This window comes from Pipra filicauda, unplaced genomic scaffold, assembly GCF_003945595.2.
Source record: "Pipra filicauda isolate LSUMZ 115617 unplaced genomic scaffold, ASM394559v2 scaffold218_size1660888_pilon, whole genome shotgun sequence".
In the NCBI taxonomy this organism is placed as follows: domain Eukaryota; kingdom Metazoa; phylum Chordata; class Aves; order Passeriformes; family Pipridae; genus Pipra; species Pipra filicauda.
The window spans coordinates 1,207,822-1,220,622 of NW_024104330.1; positions in this window are offsets into that span (position 1 = coordinate 1,207,822).

Consider the following 12,801-nt stretch of genomic DNA (forward strand, 5'->3'; position numbering starts at 1 on the left):
GGCTGACAGGAAACCACTGTAAATTGCAGGGTGTTGGGGGTGGATTTATGATTCATATCCAGATACATAAACGTATTTCTATATCTCTTTATACATCATGAGGGCTGCCTTATTTCTGCCTGGGAGCCTCTGGACAAATATACGTGCTTTTAAGCACATGGGCCACAGGTTTCACATAAAAAGCGCAGAGCATTCACACAGCAGATGTGTTGTCAGGGAAAAGAATACAGCTTAGGTACCTTAAGTCAGACTACAATGGATATCCAGGAAAAATAATGGAAATTCTTAAAATCAAGCTGAACAATGATTTTTGGGTGGATAAAGTAGACATACCTAGGAAAAAATGTAATATTCCTTTGTATTAATATCTATTTATATAACTTTATTTAATTAGGTAGGTAGATTATATGAAATAAATAGATTTCCCGGATGACAAATTGCATAGGAAAATAAATGAAATATATTTAGTAGGCAGATTTTACATCCATATATCAGTTGCCTGAAGTTTCTCAAACACATAAAACTCTGTCAATCATCCCCAGGAGACAGGTCAGTGCTGAGAGCACAAATTAAACAGCAACTAGCACACCACAAGGTGTTTCAGACACGTGTGCCACTGCTACCTCTCAGCCAGATGATGTCCAGACAAAGTGCTGTCATTCAAAGGCTACACTTTCCTTTGGGACTAGACAGTGCTAACGATCAATGGCATGGCATTTTATATTGTTCCTTTCTGATGCTTCCTACAGAGGTTGCACATTTTTCATTGCTACCACTTGTAGCAGAAATGTGTGCTTGGCACATCTAGTGACTTGAAATTCAGAAAAACAGAGAAATTTGAAATAACCTTCTTTTCCTTCAGGGCAGTGATTTAATATTGCCAGATGTGAACCCAAACTCAGTCTTGCCATAAAACCACTTAAATTCCAACACAGCATGACTGAAGAGAGAGAGGTGTTACCAAACAGTGACTTTTTCAGTGTGCCCTTAATTAAACCCAGCATGGCAGGACACAGATTTCTGCAGTTTGCATCTGTGGGCTTTTTCCTATGAAACCCTAGATGCTCCTTCTGGGAATACAACTCCCTGTGTGTCAGCAAGGAAATTAAATCAGTGCACAGAACGCTGCAAACCATGGGGCAGCACTGCCACCCTGAGCTGCTCCTGTGGATGTGCACACCAGCAAGGCAGAGCAAGAAGTTTAGCTGCATAAGGCAACAGGATCTTTGTGTTGACTGGTTCAGGTAGCAGCTCCCTTAGCCATAAAACAAGCTCTCAAACTGCTTCTGGCTTCAACAAGGTCCTTTCCTCTCTGCATCACTTTTGGGTTACATCCCAGAAGCCATAGATTGTGTGGGACCCCAGGAATGAGACTCTAGACCCCCTGTCCTTGCAGCAGTGTGGGTGTACTCAATGCTCCCAGCCTGGCTACTCACAGTTTGCAGGCTCTCAGACATCTGCATCTGTAGACTGGGTTGTTTCAGAGACCTGAGCATGGATGAAACCCCTCTATTCATATCACACTCATTCAAAGTCATCCCAATGACACAAATCCAGCATCCAGGCTGATCCTCTGCCTTCTGAGGGTACTGGTGTATGGCTGATCACTCATGTGGGTCTTAAAATGAGTTTTCATCTCAATATCAACAAGTGTTGGTCTTATATCAGGTGGCTGGACTGTAAACTGGAGTATTAGAAGCCACTTTTCTTCAATGATGCCCACAGGGCTGAACGGAGAATGGGTCTAAACTGGCTTATATCTGGATAGACATGATGTCGATCCAGATGTCTGTCTAACTTCTGCTTTGGTCATTTGCCCACAAAAGTAGCACGACTGTTTTCCTGCTCTGTGGCAATGCATGCACTTAAGAGAGTGTGGAGGTGTCATCTGAGCATAGGAAATTTCAATCCCCCTTCAGGCTCCTGAGAAAACTCAAACCATTCCTGTTCACACGTGGTGCAACTCAGCTCCCCACACTAACCCAGGCCCACTTGCCAATGTTGTCTGTACCTGAACTAGGTGGCTTGATTCCTCTTTGGTCGACAGGGACAGCTTTGTCTGGTCTACATCTGGCATCTACCACCAGATAAAATGTACTGTAACCTATAGGTGCTCTTCTTCTCCCCTCCTGGGCACTGGACAGCCAGCTCAGCTGTAGGCACTGTTACGACCCGCCCCAGGAAAAGAGGGGGGGGGGGGGGTAACCCAGGTTTTATCAAAAATTCCTTTGGGGTGGATTAAAGGGAAACGACACTAAATAATCGGTGTATGAAAACATATATTGATAAGATTTATTTTAACAATCGCCCCAGGAAAAGGGGGGGGGGGGTAACCCAGGTTTTATCAAAAATTCCTTTGGGGTGGATTAAAGCGAAACGACACTAAATAATCGGTGTATGAAAACATATATTGATAAGATTTATTTTAACAATTTTGAATCAATAGGTAAGTTAACATTTTTGGGTGCTGTCATAATCAATAGGTAAGCTAACATTTTTGGGTGCTGTCATAATCAATAGGTAAGCTAACATTTTTGGGTGCTGTCATAACCTTTCTGGGGAGGAGAAAAATGCATAGGGGAGAGAAAGGTAGGATAAGAGCAAGGGAGAGTAAGGGAAAGAAAAGCTGAGAGTGGACAGATGTCCATAGTCACCGCCCACGGGGTCCAGCGATGAAACTTGATAGTTGCAGCTTCCATGTCTGTCACTTGAAGTGGTGGTCTTGATCTGCTGGGGGTGAAGGAGGGAAGCCCCCACACTCCAAGAAGTTATGAATTATCATATCCATGGTCAGTGTCACGGGCCATGCCTCGAGCCTCCAACCTCTCCCTGGGCCCTGCACAAGAGAGCTGCTGTGTCTGGCCTGGCTCCCGCCTTTCAAGTTTTGCAGAGGGAGGGAGGGTCCTGATTGCTCGTCAGATGTGTCAATAGTCAAAAGCCTGCAAGGTCAGCTCTTATCTTTCAGGACTTCACACCTCCAGCACTGGAGGGAGGGAGGGGCCCGACTGCTCATCAGAGGTATCATGCAAGTCAAAAGCCTGCAAAAGTCTCCTAGAATGCATAAATCATTAACCATTTCAGTCTCTGACAGGCACCTTCTGTAATAAGCTACCAAAGCAGAATAGATGTATCTTATTCCTAAAGTCCAAGTAATATGTTAACCAGGCATGGCACCCATATCTGTGATCTGTAGATAAAAGCCTGTCAGGTGTCAGCTATAACACCAGTTCATCAATCCAGATTCTCTGTGACACACCCATTGCTGAGCCTCCCAACCTTCATCAATGGGAGAAATTCTGCAGTTCAAACACAACAGATGCAATACCAAGTGTTTAAGGGACAGAGACTTTGCTTGGCACTGTGACATAAAGGCCTGTACCTGGGTGTTTACCTGCAAACTGTGGCTGCCTCAACTCTGACTGTAAGATTTCTTCTCTTTTTCCACAGTCTGCTATTCCTCTTTTACCAGGGCCACCCGTCAAGCATTTTTCCCTACTCACAACCTGCCTCCTGCAACTTCCCCACGGCTGAGAGGTCATGCTGCTCCCAGGGGACCTGGCCACTTCACAGGGACTGTTTTACCTCCTCACAGGAGCTGAGCCACCTGGAAGGAAGAAATAAGCCCTTGCACAAGCGTGTCAGTAACACACCGGTTCCGTGAAGGGTTCATGGAGATACCCTGTCTGCAACATCCTGTGCAACACTCACCACACTGACTCTTTAACATTAGGCTGAATTTAGGAGCAAAAATAATGATATTCTTTATAATGCACAGGTCAGTGCTATAAATCTGGCTTTTATAAGTGCCTGGTGTGATCAGTGCTTTCACAACCTTTCAGCATGGTTATAACCAATCCTGTGGCTTTCACTCACCACGGGGTGTTGCAAATGGAGTACTTTGGTCCAGCAGCCCAGGCACTTTCACACCACCAAAATTTGCTTTGTCACAGAGTCCATTAAGGGGAAACGGTGCTGTGCTTCAAAGCAAGTCTTTTGTACCCCTGTAAAATCATATAAATCTACCAGTCTCACTGCTGGGAGTGACTGCAAACAGGCTGAGGGAGTTTTGCAGAGATCCAGGGCTATTAAGTGCTACTGACTAGACTTGAAAACACAGGGCACTGCTGGTTCTTTTAAACTCTGTGCTAATGACTGCAACAGACTCCCCAGCTTCTCATCAGAAAAGTTGGCCTTGCCTTCTATTTTCTGATGAAAAGCCTGCCCAGCTGTCATTACGCTCTGCCCTTCTCCATCCGACGGCTGGACCACACCACTGGGTGCAATCCAGCCTCAGACAACAGAACTTTTATCCTCTGAGGAGTGGGCAACACAACTCACTTCCCCGTAGTAAAAAAGTAGGAAAGAAATTACAACTCTGGCAGATGTAGGGCTTTATCCTAATTACAAAACTCTTTTCCCCAGCTGAGATGAGGCCTGTTAGCTTTCCTCCATCCCATCCCATGGACCAGTGACACTTGCAAGACAGTTTCCAGCCACAGCATGAGGCTGCATGCAAGGAGCTTGCCTCTTGCTGGGGCTCCACAGTCTCCCTCCTGCTCCAACTTTTTTCCCCCCAGATGCAGAGCCAGGCTGAGACACTGCAGAGCTGAGGTCTGCTTGAGATGTTTCTGCTAAAGGAAGGCAATCGCTGCATGGTGGCAGCAGCAGGGTCATATCAAAAGCCCAAAATGCCGTAGCGACAAGTCCTACAAGAGCTGTAAAGGAATGGTTTGCAAGCAAAGACTCACCCCTGTCAAAGCCCAGCTCAGGAGCCAGCCATGACTTTGGTTGTAGCAAGAGAACAAGACCTGAATGTCATAAGGAAGAATTAAGTCTGAAAGAAGCCAGAAGAGGAGGGCACTGTTTGTTCTCCATGTCTGACAGCTGAAAGTGGTCTGCTGCCCTGTAACCTTGAGTCTGAAGAAGCAAAGTCGCACAGTGCTGTCTTTGGTAACACTGAAAGACACTATATCATTTCTGCAATGGCTTTTACAAGAGATGTGTTCCTTCCAGACCATTCCAAAAGGAAAATCAACACCTAGGAGACATATTATGCTAGCCTAGCATAATACCAGTCTTTTGTGACAGGTTTCCTGCTGAGAAACATGAATAATATTACTTCTGAAGAGGAGAAGCAGCCCATCTCATCCCACAGGAAGCCCCTGACTATGCCCAACACCAATGAGCAGAGAGAGAACAACCAGTCACTCTCAGCCCACAACAGGTACTCACAACAGAAGGTGCCAGCACAGGGAATGCCACATCCACTTTGAGACACAACCCCTGAATGCGCTGGTGAAACACACCACGGGGCCACTTCCTACACAGGGCTCTTATGCAGGTATGTGGCCTTTCAGGGCACTGTTTTTCACATGCAAAACAGCTCCTCAGGTTGCTGCCTGCTCAGGTATGGGCTGGGCTTCGGCCTGCAGATGAGGGCAATGGAAAAGATGTGACAGAAAATCTTATTTTATCTGAACATCTAAAGGAGACAAATATGCTAGTAGTTTCTGATGAAAATTGGATACAGTGGCCATCAAAACCTGCTCAGGGACTAAGGAGGACATGGGGTGAGAGACCTCTAATCCAGCCTCAGTTGCTGTGTTCTTAAGAGCCTAGGACTCCATAACTTCCTGTGATTATGCAGCAAGTCTGGGGCAGGACAAAGACCAAAGCCAGCTCTCTTGAAGCCTGTTTCAGCTGAACTTCCTTTCCTGACCCATCTACTCTTCCTTAGAGATGATCTCTAGTATTTCAGAGGCAATCCTTTATCAATGGAAAGGACATAAAATTATATATTTATCTTGTTTACTCTACTTCGGCATTGGGTATTTTTGTAACTGCCAGCTCTCCATGACACGAGTATGTTACTAATGTTTATTCTTAAAAATGGGACTTCTCAGAAGAATCTTGGCAGTTCTGACACCAAAACACCCATGATTTGAGTAAGATTTAGGCACAGAAGCTTCTCAGTCAGTCCCCACAAGCATTTATCTGAATCTTACAGCACCTCGACTCCTTAGAAAATCCAGCCCCAACATGACACTGTAGTCTCCCACTAGAATGTCTGAATTCTTTCATAATCAACACGGAAAACCAGCAGCCTCCATGCAATTATCCAGCTGACAGCTGCTTCCACTACAGCAGTGCCTACATTTGTATGAGTGACTATCAAAGTGGGACAGCTTTTGTACATCATCACAGGAGTATTTGGCCATAAGATGACTAAGCAGCCTATCAAAGCTGATGCATGTAATAACACAGATAACAGATAACAGTTTTCAACTACAACACAATGTATTTATTCGCTCTTTACTCCCGTTTTCTTTCCTTATTTTTCCCTTTTTCTCCACTCAAGCAACTGCCTAATGACTATCTCACACCTGAAGACAGGTGAAGTAGAAGTGCTCTAGGAGTGCTGTTGCTGTGTGATATTCCATGGGTGTCAGCAGCAGTGCTGTCTCAAAGGCTTGCCCTGGCTACCTGTCCTGCAGAGAATTGCTGCTGAAACATTGCTCTCTTCGCTATTGTTGTGCCAAAAAGTCGTTTCACCTTTAGCCATGGAGAGCCCAATTTTGTTTTCTGCAGCTCAAGATCTTTCTGCTCAAGCAAGTGTGATGGTTGGCACCAGCCCTGACCACAAAACCAACCCCTCAGTTTCAAAAACTAGGCTGAGCCCAGTCCTCCCTTTAAGGCCAACAATGGCTTGTTGAAGCATCCATATCCCTGGTCATACAGACTAAGATGTGAAAACTGCTTGGATAAACAATAAAGGGCACAGGCCTGGGGAGGGCAGAGGCAGGAATGACTTCAGTGCTATACATGCATGGTCTACTACACACACAGAGAGGATGCAGTTCAGTTGCTACAGGTTCTATACAGAACGATGCAGCCATGACAGCTAACACCTTAGGAGGTTGTGTCTACTTCAGGCTATGCTTAATCCCTTCAGTGGCAGCATCATTTATGAACCTACACATTAATAAAAAGGGAGCATAGGAAGAACCATTCATCTCCCAGTGCAAGTACTTTGACAGAACCTAAATGAGGCCTTATAGGAGTTAAAGAGCACCAGAACAGTAGAAAGTTCAAGTGGGAATGAAGAAAAGTCATTACAGATTTAAACAGCTGTGTAAAATCCCCAAAGCTTAAAATTAAAAGCTTTTTAAAAGCCTTGGATGGACTCATAGAGTCATCAAAATTTAAAGGCAGAACTATTCCAAAGTAGATGCTAACCAGACTTTTAACTCTGCAATGGAGAAATAAGTGGAGCAGGAGAGGATTTTAAAAAATAAAGAAGAAAAAATTCCTTCAAAGCCTCTAATAGATTTGGGCTGGTCAAGCTACTGATAGGAGCACTTCTGAGTGGCTGTAAATCCCACACTTAATCTGCAGTGTGGAGCATGAGGCAAATCCACAACTGGTAAATGTATAAGAAGTTGCTGCAAAAGTCTGGAGTGAGCTAGGTTCCTCACACAGCCTTCTTCCAAGCAGCTCACCTCTCCAGGGCTTGCAGCCAGCATACCTGAGGTAGGGGTCCTGTAGGATCTTTAATCTAAAGGTGTCACTGGTTGTGACTCTGAACATTGCCTTTCATCAGTCTTCCCCTGTCCTTTCATGCTCTTTAGCCTATTAAATATGAGGACTATTGCATTTCAGGGCTGGGTACATCCTTCTTGAGATTCAGAAACAAGGATCAGAGGGAAAGAGAGGTACAGACAGTACACACCTGAAAAGTCTCCAGAGAAAACTGTCTTTTGGGCATACTGATTCATATTGAAAAGCTTGGAGTTTAGCACTTTCTTTTTCTGGATATTTTTAATACTATCGCAGCAATTGCACTTTCTTTCCTCTTGAGTTTCCTAACACACACTAAGATCCACAGGATTCCTTCCTGCTTTTGGAGATAAAAATGGTGCAAGCCCAGGGCTCTTCTGAGGAGTGCTCTGTTTATAAGGCAAACAAAGCTGGTCAGCACTCCTCCAGCTGCACCACCTTACATCAAAAAAGATGTTGAATTAACCGAATTGTAAAGTTTTGTAGAATATTTGTAGTAAAAACGTTATGTTCTAGTGGTTTTGTTATCTAGTTTTCCCTTTCACTTTCACTGTGTATAATAAAAATGGAAAAGCTGAAACAGGAAAATACAGAAAATAGGAGTTCTGTGATTGGTAGAACAATATTGTGCATCAGCTCATTGAAACTCAATTTTAACTTTTTATCTCAATTTGCTTTTAATGTAAATTTGGAAGTTGCAGGCTAACCCACAAGTAGCAAATCAAACTTTTGTGTCAACTTAAATCCACATTCCTTCCTGCACCACCTTATTCACACAAAATTTATTGTATTAGGACAATAATGGCAGAGGAGAACCCCCTCTTTTTTTTTCCCCCAAATTTCCAGCATATACTGCTTATAAAGAGCTTGAGCACCAAAATGAATCACAATCAAGTAACAGGCCACAAGAATGGCACCTGAAAGGAGGAAACCAACAATATAGTCTAGTTTCAGGCAGAGAAGACCTTCCTGGCTGTCACACACTCATCAGGAAACCATTTGTTTATACGTTATTATTATTTATGATAAATGAAGTGTGCTCTAAACCCAAGGCCGGAAGAAGCTGTGCAGCTGGAATAAGATGCTCCTCAGATGGCTGCTCTGGAGAGACTGAAATGTTTTTGCAGAGCTAATTGCCTCATAAATTGGTTTTATTCTCCTAGCTGAGGCTAATGTCTTCTTTTAAAGTTAATAAAAAGAACTCAATTTGCTGATTGCTCTGGACTGGTACTAGCAAAAGAGCTGTTCAGGGACTCTGGAAGGGCCCAGACAATTCCTCAAAGCCATTGCAGCTTGGTTGCTAAGTGGTGACAAGCAAGGTGTTCCCTGTCTGCTATTTAATCCATTTTTCAGTGATGCTGTCACATTGGGCACCATGGGTATCCCCAAAAACATTGATGGGGAGAGATTATAATTGACAACCTCCTGTAGCAGACCCTAGGGCTCAGGAATTGAAAGAACAGAGCAAATGTTTATGCCAAAAGAGCACGTTATCAGCAAGCATGATATGAGCTACAGTGTCAGAGCGGCGCTCAGACCCAGACCAGCCTCACGCACTTCAGTGCACAGTCTCAGGGCCACCTCATAACCCACCCCATTCCATGGGTCAGAGCCACCAGCTCACTGGCACACCACTTACAAGTGCATCCCTCCAGAGATCAAACTCAGAGCAACTCTGCAAAGGTTTATCAAATGGGGCCTGGAGAATTACACATAAAACTGGTGCACATTGACAGCCCCCATGCACAGACAGGTACTGTGTCCTGTCCCACCAGCCATCACTCACAGCTAGAGCCTGGGAGCAAGTGGAAGAGCACCAGCATGTACTTTTGTGCCCTGGTCAGGTAAGATATCAGCTATTCCCAGCTGGTGATCCTTACAACACAAACTCCCTGCCCTTCCAGTCATGAAGTAAAGGAGCTCCCTATCCAACACATACCATATGTGGTGGCTGGATGCTCCATGCAATCATTGCAGCACACTTACACCAGCTGCAGCCATCACACATAGGGGAGCTCTTCCATAACCTGAGATAACCGAGAAGGTGACAAACCTACAGTTTCTTATGTGGACAAAAAATTTTTCAGGAGTTGAGGGGACTGACTCCAGGAAGAAAACCTTAGCAGATATCTAAGGAAACTGCTTAAAACTCAGTCCCCCTCCACCCCCCAAGCACTGAAAGGATCAAGTCCTCTGCTAGTGCTGAGCACAGGGAATTCAGCTCTGATGCTCAGCTTAATTAAATAGAAATATGAAGTAAGAAAGAAAGGCTAATTAGATAGAAATGCAGAGTTACAGGATGTGAATGCTGATTAACCTAATAATAGACAATAATGCTGTTGAAGGAAGTTAAATGGATTGTTTAACGGATGGAATGATCTATAGTATGTAATATATAAAGTACTTAACAGTAAACATTTAATTACCAACTTCAATGGCATTTTTCTTCACCATATGGAGAAAAAGTGCTTCATAAAAGAGTTACTGGATGGGAGTAATTTACAGTCCTGCAAAAACATCTGTATCATACGGGAAAGAGCAACAATTCCTCAGACACAGCAGAATGCCTGAGACACAGTGAGCAATGCTGGGAGCTGCCAGATAGAGTAGAGCAAAGCAAATCAAATGCCTGTACCCCTGATCTGGTACATCACCACCTCTGTGGGGCAGGACCCATGGCCTTCCTGTGCCTCCCACAGGGAAGAGGACTTAGGAGGCAGAAGACAAACATGACACTTCACACGATGGCTCCAGGTGAAACTTGCTGAGGATTTAGGAAGGTGGTCACTTGTCACAGAGGAGCAAAGCCACCCTCTGGTGTGCATTATAGGGAAAGTTCTTAGAGGGCTGAAAGCATCTCTGGTTAATGTGATCATCAAGTGCAAAGCCATGGTCCAGCCACTAACACACCCTGTTCCCAGCACGGATGCTCTCAGTTTGAGCTTTCCTCAGATTTCCTCAGAGGGGCCAGGCAGAAGTCTGGCATACGGAAGGTGTTTTTCAGACATTCGGGATGTTTTGTACTGAGGTAAGGCGCTCACAAATGTCTCGAGTGCCTCCATGTGGCCAGCTCACACCTAACCACAACATCACCTTCCACAGCAAATACAGCACTTTGTGCAAAATCAATAGTCATGTCTCTCCTGGAAGCCTTTAGTAGAGATGTACAGAGGCAATCCTGAACATTAGAGAGGGGAAATCACTCCAGGAGGCTCTCAGGGGTCTCTGAGTGTGTGGCACAGGAGTTACTGAATATGCTTGACTTCTGCTACAGTAGCGAACATTGTGACAGTAACAGAATGTGCCCTAAAGGGGAACAGGATCCCCTTTGGGATACAGAACAACAGGCTTGCACTTCTTACTAGCACAGCAGCAGTCCTAGTACTATCACATTAATTTCATACTTTGGGCTGTGTCACGCTGCTCAAACAATGTGAACTTGTGCAATTTAATTTTAATATGTTGCACTCCTGCTAGAGCTTTACTTTCTCCTACCTTATCGCAAAGCAGCTGGGACAGAGGTGATGACCTGCACTTGGTGGAGCTCAACCCCCTCCCTGGCAGGGTCACCTCTGGAGTGGATTGCTTCCTCTTCACTTGGATTTCAAAAAGCAGCCTTGCTTGCATGTCCTCCTTACTGCATGGCTCTGTCATCCCCCCATGCCTGATGCAGCATAGATGGTACCTAAATTTCTATATATTAATTCATGAATAAGTGCTGAGACAAGCAGAGTACATATGGAGAAGTCAGCCTCAGTAAAAGGGAGCATTTCAAAATGCAGACAAGAAGTGAGTTACCACCTGTGTTAGGAAAAGGAAAGCTGATATTAGATTGGGCCCCTGCCAGAGAGTTGGCTACCTGACTCCGATAACTAATAAGTCCCCTTACAGATCTATTCCCCCATCTATTCCCCAGAAAAAGCGATCTCACCAAACACCTACAAGCAGTACATCAGAACAGCTCACAGATTCTGCCCATTGCTCCTGGCAGGGGGCTGCGCCTTGCACGGTGAGAAGTGATGCCTACTCCATTACCTGCACCACGGGGCCAAGGGGAGCAGGCTGGCCATTAACTGCCTGTGATGAGCTAATTAATCATGGGCATTTGCTGAATTCCTGTTCCAGCACCATTATTAATGGCTCTGTGGATTGGGCCGCATAGCAGACGGGCAGCAGAGGCTCCTCCACCTGCTGAAGCAGCAATCCTGCTCTGCTGAGGGCATCGGCTTCACCCACCCAGCAAACTGGAGAAATTGCCAAGAGCTGCCCCAAACTCCCATCTCCTCCCCAGGGTTGCAGAATGACTCCTAGCTCCACTTGGGCTCAAACTCCCCACCACAGTGTCTTCCCAGGTGGCACAGGCTGCCACTGAAGGACAGCCCTGCTACCCTTCATGTGGGGATGTCATGGAGCGACCGACACCAGTCACCACCAGTCCTCTACAGCACATAATGCCCTGGCTTCCACCTTGCCCGCTCCCAAGCACCCTGGCCTCACCTGGTGCCACATGTGTATTCTCCATCTTAGAGGCTTCCTTCTCCAGCTGTGTTCCTGTTCTTCCGTCAATGTGGTGAGGGCTTTCAAGGTTGGACCCGGGGAACCATGAACCTAATGCTGTTCCAGATGTGCTGCCAGGGTTTATGTGGCCACAGCCTGCACACAGCCAATGAGACCAAGTGCTGCTTGTTTGGAGCGAGAAAACATCACTGGGAATGAATTATGCAGCTGAGCAGAGGTGGCTGACAATGCACTGTTCACTGCTTCCCCTTGGCCGGTCATCTTCTCCCCTCCCGTTTCCTTTGTATTTCTGGGTGATGGGAATGAAACTGTGTGAGGAAGGGCAAACAGAAGGCATGCACAGAGCCTCCATGCCTCCCAGTCTCGCTCTTGCCCTGCGAGCTTCCAGCTGTAGCAGAGCTGGCCCGGCTCAGCCTTCTAGGAGTCATCATGCCACGCTAAGGCAGAGCCCGAGTCACCAACTGCAGTGATAGTTTCAGTGGCACAGCCTGCCTCTTCCCCTCTGCCACAAGACTTGATTCAGGTCCGTTCCAGCGATATAGAGGTGAGAGGGTAAAAGGCACTAAGTGAAGGAATTATGTGAGCACAGCCTGGTCAGCTCCCCGTGCTGGCTCTGAGGCTTGAGCACCCGCATGCTAAAGCTAAAGTGGACTCTGGCAGTCCATTCATCAAAATGCTAACTGGCACTGATTTCCATCAGATCCTAGTCTAACCTTTGGCCAGAAC